Below are 8,074 nucleotides of genomic sequence, written 5' to 3' on the forward strand. Positions count from 1 at the left end.
GATAACCAGTCGACTGTGACGCCACTCAATACTCGCTCGCAGGCGTTTAACTAGTACTCTGTCTGTGTTCACACTGCACAATAAGTGTGGTGGCCAACACAGTGAACAACGCCTAGTCGCGAGCGACTCAATATAGAGAGTCACTCCAATTCGCTAATGACAGAGGTACTTTCCCAGTGAAGTACTGAGGAGAGACTTTGTTCCTCGCTCTTTCCATATATGTACGAGTGCACTCGCTCTCGTTACGTGTTCCTGCTCCAACAGCGACAACGGAACAGCCCTTTTTGCTGGAAAAGTTGCAAGGGTATATCATTCGCTGCCTTCCCTCACTCCTCTGACTCTTTGCGTCAGGAATATTCCGCCAATCAGCGTTGCTCTTTTAAACGGGAGAATGATGTTTCGTTTAAGTCGACCAATGCGGAAATCTGTAGCATCTCCGTTAGGCATATACTGTCCTCCTGTGAGAACTCCGTAACTACACTGTCGGTCTGTGAAAAAAATGCGTCTTCTGGGCGCTCCCACACAATGTACCGGAATTTGCTTTTAAGTCGAACGTGGGGGTTATCCCTTCACTCCGGCAAAAGCTGTCTTCTCTCTGGGCGGTCACTTCGGCTGAAGTAGGTATGTTGTTGACCCAGCCCTCTGAAGGGACGGTCCTACCAGCGGGCTGATTTCCTCTTTAGAACAAAAATTCCTGTGGCTGTCATATTGTGTACGCCAGCCTCGACTTTTTCAACCTCAGTGCGCACTTGTGATTTACTTATTAGATTTGCATATTGCTTAAATGAATTCATACAAAATTGACTCTACCTTACCAAGTTAGGGTTCGAATGAAGCATCTTGATGTGCAGAATGCGACTGTGAGGACGGAACATGTAAGAAATGAAAGTCCAGAGATCACGCCACCTTAAAACCTTTGAATTTATTTGCCCTGCTTATTTTTTCAGTGACTTCTATGCATCATATACTTAAGACAGTTTCAATAGCGAAATTATGTACATTCATGTAATGAGTAGTAAATAATTTGCGACATCTGAACCTACATGGAATGGGCTTTCAAATGAATAAATTATGCTGTTCTGTTTAAAGTTTGGAGAGCATTTCAACGTACGGGTATATTAAGTGTATAATACCACGCTGTCTGAGGCGCCTTGTCACAGTTCATGTGGCTCCCCCCGACAGAGGTTCGAGTCCTCCTCGGACATGGATGTTTGTGTTGTCTGTAGCCTAAGTTAGTTTAAGTTAGATTAAGTAGTGTGTAAGCCTAGGGACCGATGACTTCATCAGTTTGGTCCCATAGGAATTTACCTTAAAAAATAACGAAAAGCGAAACAAAACTAAACTCCTCCCGAAAAGGCCATGAAGACCCAACGGTACCGACCGGCGGCAGTGTCATCTTCAACCCATAGGCGGCACTGTATATGGAGGGCCATGTGGTCAGCACACCGCTCTCCCGGCCGTATGTCAGTTTCCGAGACCGGAGCCGCTCCTTCTCAATCAAGTAGCTCCTCAATTTGCCTCACAACGGCTGAGTGCACCCCGCTTGCCAACAGCGCTCGGCAGACCGGATGGTCACCCATCCCAGTGCTAGCCCAGCCCGACAGCACTTAACTTCGGTGATCTGACGGGAACCGGCGTTACTACTGCGGCAAGGCCGTTGGCACAAAAAGATTAAGTGTATAATTGTTGTGTGTTGGCAGGAGAGCCAACACCGTGATTATTAGAGGAAGCCGAAAGGCACGCGTTTTAGCTCACGCAGGCTGGCGTGAGGTCTGGAACAGGACAAGGAAATTAGAATTTAGAAAAACGGACGTAGCTGGTGGAATACTTAACTTTAATCCATTAATGATGAGCGTCGCTCTTGACTGTACATGATTCAGTATCAATAGTAACTGATAATGGCGCCTTGCTAGGTCGTAGCAAATGACGTAGCTGAAGGCTATACTACCTATCGTCTCGGCAAATGAGAGCGTATTTTGTCAGTGAACCATCGCTAGCAAAGTCGGTTGTACAACTGGGGCGAGTGCTAGGAAGTCTCTCTAGACCTGCCGTGTGGCGGCGCTCGGTCTGCAATCACTGATAGTGGCGACACGCGGGTCCGACGTATACTAACGGACCGCGGCCGATTTAAAGGCTACCACCTAGCAAGTGTGGTGTCTGGCGATGACACCACAATAATAATTCCCTGTCAACAGGACTTTAGTAGGCATTTCCACTACCCATTACACGAGGTGCATCCAGTCTGTGTAAGAACAGCCATGCTCCAGTTTGTCGGCTGACCACTAACTGACTGGATGAATTCAGTTAAACCGAGCTTTTTTTGGTTTCAGAAGAATTTCATCACTAAAAAGAACTTATCTTGCTGCGTAAACTTCTCGTAACGTCAGAATAAAAATGATAGTACCGAGTAGCAATGTCGGGAAGCGACATCAAGGAGGATAGTGCTAGTACGGGATGAGAATGGGAACGCTTATATTGGGACAGAAGCCAGTCAGTCTGTTACTATGCGCTTGTTGGCTGAAACGTTTAATCTAAAACAAAAGTCCTCCAACTAGAGATTTAGAGGACCTAATAAGACACCCTTGCAGAGTCTAGAGCACAGGCAAGCATGCTCTGTGGTATAGGGAACAGATGGTTGATTTTTTTTTTTTTATTTTGCGGGACTGAACCTCGAGAGTGAGTGATTACGTTTTAACTTGAGCATGGCATTAGCCTTCGGTGGTAGACGTGCGATAGGTTATAGAGATAATATTTAGCTGAAGAAGGCTTTTGGTTGAAAAAATGGACTTATCTACAGCTAGGGCTAAAAGCAGTGGCATAGTAGTTGTGGGGGAATATCCTTGTCTAATGATTTAAAGTAAATCATTAAGTATTTTTAGAACAGTCGATAAAATGTAGTTAACGTTTTCTTTAGGGATAGTGATATAGCTAAGATTACTTTGCGCAACGAAATAGAGTGCGTCTCACGTCACCTGGAGCACAGGGACGAGTGCAGTGAACGTCACGGAAAAAGCTTTGTTACGTTTTGGATTTGTTCGCCTCTAATGTCTTAGCTATCCAGTACAACAGACGACACTAAAATCAAATACAGTTAAAATGAAATGTCATGTGGTTAGGGCCTCCCGACGGAAAGACCCGATCGCCTGGTGCAAGACTTCTAAGGTGACGCCACTTCGGTGACTTGGCGTCGATGAGAATGAAATGATAATGATGACGACACAAACACCCAGTCCCTGAGCGGAGAAAATCTCCTTACCCAGCCGGAAATCGAACCCCCGCCCCCGGGCGTGACATGCCGGTGCGCTGTCCACACATTTACGGTGGCGGACTATCAAATACACTTGTACTACTGACATATAGATTATGAACATTATACACTGATGAGGCAAAACATTATGACCACCTGCTTAATACACTACTGGCCATTAAAATTGGTACACCAAGAAGAAATGCAGATGATAAACGTGTATTTATTGGATAAATCTATTATACTAGAACTGACATGTGATTACCTTTTCACGCAGTTAGGGTGTATAGATCCTGAGAAATCTGTACCCAGAACAGCCATCTCTCGCCGTAATAACGGCCTTGATACGACTGGGCATTGAGTCAAACAGAGCTTGGATGGCATGTACAGATACATCTGGCCATGCAGCTTCAACACGATACCACAGTTCATCAAGAGCAGTGACTGGTGTATTGTGACGAGCCAGTTGCTCGGCCACCATTAACCAGACGTTTTCAATTGGTGAGAGATCTGGAGAATGTGCTGGCCAGGGCAGCAGTCGAACATTTTCTGTATCCAGAAAGGCCCGTACAGGACTTGCAACATGCGGTCGTGCATTATCCTTCTGAAATGTAGGATTTCGCAGGGATCAAATGAAGGGTAGAGCCACGGGTCGTAACACATCTGAAATGTAACGTCCGCCGGCCGGGGTGGCCGAGCGGTTCTGGGCGCTACGGTCTGGAACCGCGCGACCACTACGGTCGCAGGTTCGAATCCTGCCTCGGGCATGAATGTGTGTGATGTCCTAGGTTAGTTAGGTTTAAGTAGTTCTAAGTTCTAGGTGACTGATGACCTCAGATGTTAAGTCCCATAGTGCTCAGAGCAATTTGAAATGTAACGTCTACTGTTCAAAGTGCTGTCAATGAGAACAAGAGGTGACCGAGACGTATAACCAATGGCATCCCATACCATCACGCCGAGTGATACGCCAGTATGGCGGTGACGAATACACGCTTCCAGTGTGCGTTCACCGCGATGTCGCCAAACACGGATGCAACTATCATGATGCTGTAAACAGAACCTGGATTCATCCGAAAAAATGACGTTTGGCCATTTGTGCACCCAGGTTCGTCGTTGAGTACACCATCGCAGGCGCTCCTGTCTATGATGCAGCGTCAAGGGTAACCGCAGCCATGGTCTCCGAGCTGATAGTCCATGCTGCTGCAAACGTCGTCGAACTGTTCGTGCAGATGGTTGTTGTCTTGCAAACGTCCCCATCTGTTGACTCAGGGATCGAGACGTGGCTTCACGATTAGTTACAGCCATGCGGATAGGATGCCTGTCATCTCGACTGCTAGTGATACGAGGGCGTTGGGATCCAGCACGGCGTTCCGTATTACCCTCCTGAACCCATCGATTCCATATGTTGCTAACAGTCATTGGATCTCGACCAACGCGAGCAACAATGTCGCGATACGATAAACCGCAATCGCGATAGGCTACAATCCGACGTTTATCAAAGTCGGAAACGTGATGGTACGCATTTCTCCTCCTTACACGAGGCATCACAACAACGTTTCACCAGGCAACGCCGGTCAAGTGCTGTTTGTGTATGAGAAATCGGTTGGAAACTTTCCTCATGTCAGCACGATGTAGGTGTCGCCACCGGCGCCAACCTTGTGTGAATGCTCTGAAAAGCTAATCACTTGCATATCACAGCACCTTCTTCCTCTTGGTTAAATTTCGCGTCTGTAGCACGTCATCTTCGTGGTGTAGCAATTTTAATGGCCAGTAGTGTAGTTTGCTTTTCCGTCCTTAGAACGAAATATATCACTGAGACTGCGCGTCAGGGATCCGACAGTTAGTTGGTAGGTTTGTGGAGGTACGCGGCATTAGATGTCTAATCACAGGTCATGTAATTGGCGTTAAAATGACTCCTGATTTGCATACGCGGTGATGGTGCCCGGTAGTAACCAAGGTGCTTTCCATAGGATTTACATCAGGCGAATTTGGTCGCCGTGGCATCAACGTGAGTTCATTATAATGCTCTTCAAACCACTGTAGCGCGGTTCTGGCTCCGAGACACGGATAATTACACAGCTGAAAGATGACATCGCCGTCAGGGAAGACATCAAGCATGAAAGGATGCAGGTGGTTTTTACCTGTCAGTGTGTCCTCGATTACTACCACGGGTCTCATGCAAGCGCAAGAGAATTCCTCCCACGGCATAATACTGCTCCCACCAGCCTGCCTCCGTAGCGCGCTGCACATTTCGAGCCGTCATTCACCTCGATGACCGCATTTGTTGAGATGACCATCGAAGTAGTGTAGCAAAAATGTGATGTACCCGAGGAGCCGACACGTTTCCATTGATCGACGGTCGAATCCCGATGTTCCCATGCCCACTGGAATCGTAATTGACGATGTCGTTGGATCAACATGTTCAACAATTTACGATGAACGGTGTGCTCCGAAACACTTCTGCTTTTTCAGCAGAAATACCACAGATCACATCTATCTTGCTTTAGAGAGCAGACAAGCATTCGAATCCCACGTTCTGTGAGGAGTCGTGGACGTCCAAACATTTAGCGCCTAGTGGTATTTCCACTGATCTTCTACCTCTTTATGTAGATGCTCACGACAGTAGCACGTGAACATTCGACCAGCTTCACCGTTTTCGAGATACTTGCTCACAGGCTCTGCGTAATAACAATCTGCCCTTTGTCAAAGTCGCTTTTCTCAATGGGATCCCCCATTTTCAGCCCAGTTCGTCGCTGTGTTGATTCCCCATCAAAGTCTGCTCCACTTTTATACCTTCGTTACCGCGTCACGTACCCGCAAAGCCACTAGGTACCTAACGTCGCGGTGGCAGTGGTCATAATGTTTTGGCTGATCATGTTATACTTAAGTAGAAAATGTTGAAATGTGTGTGAATTCCTAAGAGACCAAACTGCCTAGGTCATCGGTCCCTAGACTTACACACTACGTAAACTAACACACCCATGACCGAGGGAGGACTCGAACCTCCAGCGGGAGGGGCCGTGCAGTCCGTGACATGTCGCCTCTAACCGCGCGGCCACTCCACGCGGCTATGCTTAAGTAGCTAATGCCGTTGTTTTATTATTTATAACATTCTTCTGCTTGATAGAAATAATCTGTTGTGACCGCTCAAACACACCAGCAATATTTCCTGCAATCGGTCGCTTTCCTTGAATCCTACGACACACGAGCGGTTGAACAAGCAATTTGAACCATTATTTCCGTCATCTCAGTGTGTGTAGGTATTAAGATGGAAAATAAACTGTCGTGTTTGGAAACAGTGACATTGATCTGCGTGTGCTAACTAATACTCGAAACAAATAACAACAAAAACAACGAAATTTATTAAACGTGTTTTGGAACTCTTTGGACTGACTGTAGTCTCTCATACAAAATACATTACATTTTGCATTGACACCAAGTATGTTGTATACATTTTTCCAGTCTGTATTTCGCAAATATATTATAATGTCCGAGAACCTCCTTCTCCTTTTTTAACAAAACTGTGTTCATAAATTACATGACCTCAGTCAAAATGCCCTGACAATGTTTCCGTTTTTATGCTAGATTTTGACACATGAATGAATATTATGCGATCTGATTGATATATGCAGAAGTAGGAAGTGTTTTCATATCACAAAGAAACATATAATGGAAGCTTGAACATATATTTCACAGAACGCGACAATGTAATCACACCTTTTAATTTCGTGGCAGATCTACAAGTGTCTTTGTGTTCTCCGTTATAGAAAGGCCACATTACACGAGGATGTAAGCTCTCTTTTTGTAAACCCTTCAACAAATTCACAAATGCAACTGAAATATAGTAATCACTCGAAGCATATTCAGTATCAGCAAGAAGTCTTGCAGTTCAGGTACGTATTAAAGTACCTTATACTGACTGCAAAAAGCATGAAAATAATTGGAAATCGAAAAAAATCTGTGATAATCTGTCAGTATTTCAAATGAGTTTCAAAGAAAACATCTTTCTTAGATCAAAATTTTATTCTAAGCCTTTTTTTGCAGTGCAAACTCCATAATACATTCGTCGGTGTCAATTTGTACCTTGTATTCGATTTCCAAAATATCTAGATTTGTTAATCTCATTGCGGTTATTGTAGATCTTAAATACAGTGACGAAAAAAAACTGCAACACAAAGACATCTATAATGTATGGTAATGAAATTTCGGAAATACATTTGTCTAGGTAACATACACAACGTGATCAAAAGTATCTGGACACGTGGCAGAAAATGGCTCACAAGCTCGTGGCGCCCTCCATCGGTAATGCTGGAATTCAATATGGTGTTGGCCAACCCTTAGCCTTGATGACAGCTTCCGCTCTCGCAGGCATACGTTCAATCAGTTGCTGGAAAGTTTCTTGGGGAATGGCGACCCATTCGTCACGGAGTGCTGCACTGTGGAGAGACATTGATGTCGGTCGGTGAGGCCTGGCACGAAGTCGGCCTTCCAATACATCCCAAAGGTGTTCTATAGGATTCAGGTCAAGACCCTGTGCAGGCCAGTCCATTACAGGGATTTTACTGTCGTGTAACCACTCCACCACAGGCCGTGCATTATTAACAGGTGGTCAATCGTGTTGAAAGATGCAATCGCCATCCTCGAATTGTTCTTCAACAGTGGGAAACAAGAAGGTGCTTAAAACATCAATGTAGGCCTGTTGTCTGATAGTGCCCCCTGTATGAAAAACACGACCACACCATAACAACACCACCTCCGAATTTTACTGTTGATACTACACACGCTGGCAGATGACGTTCACCGGGTATTCGCCATACTCACACCCTG

General features: G+C 45.5%; 1 pseudogene; it reads right to left on the reverse strand.

The window, feature by feature from the left end:
- Positions 1 to 1,544: 1,544 nt before the first annotated feature.
- On the reverse strand, positions 1,545 to 1,662 carry LOC124724019 (annotated as a pseudogene).
- Between the last annotated feature and the right edge of the window lie 6,412 nt (positions 1,663 to 8,074).

Source organism: Schistocerca piceifrons, chromosome X (assembly GCF_021461385.2).
Source record: "Schistocerca piceifrons isolate TAMUIC-IGC-003096 chromosome X, iqSchPice1.1, whole genome shotgun sequence".
In the NCBI taxonomy this organism is placed as follows: domain Eukaryota; kingdom Metazoa; phylum Arthropoda; class Insecta; order Orthoptera; family Acrididae; genus Schistocerca; species Schistocerca piceifrons.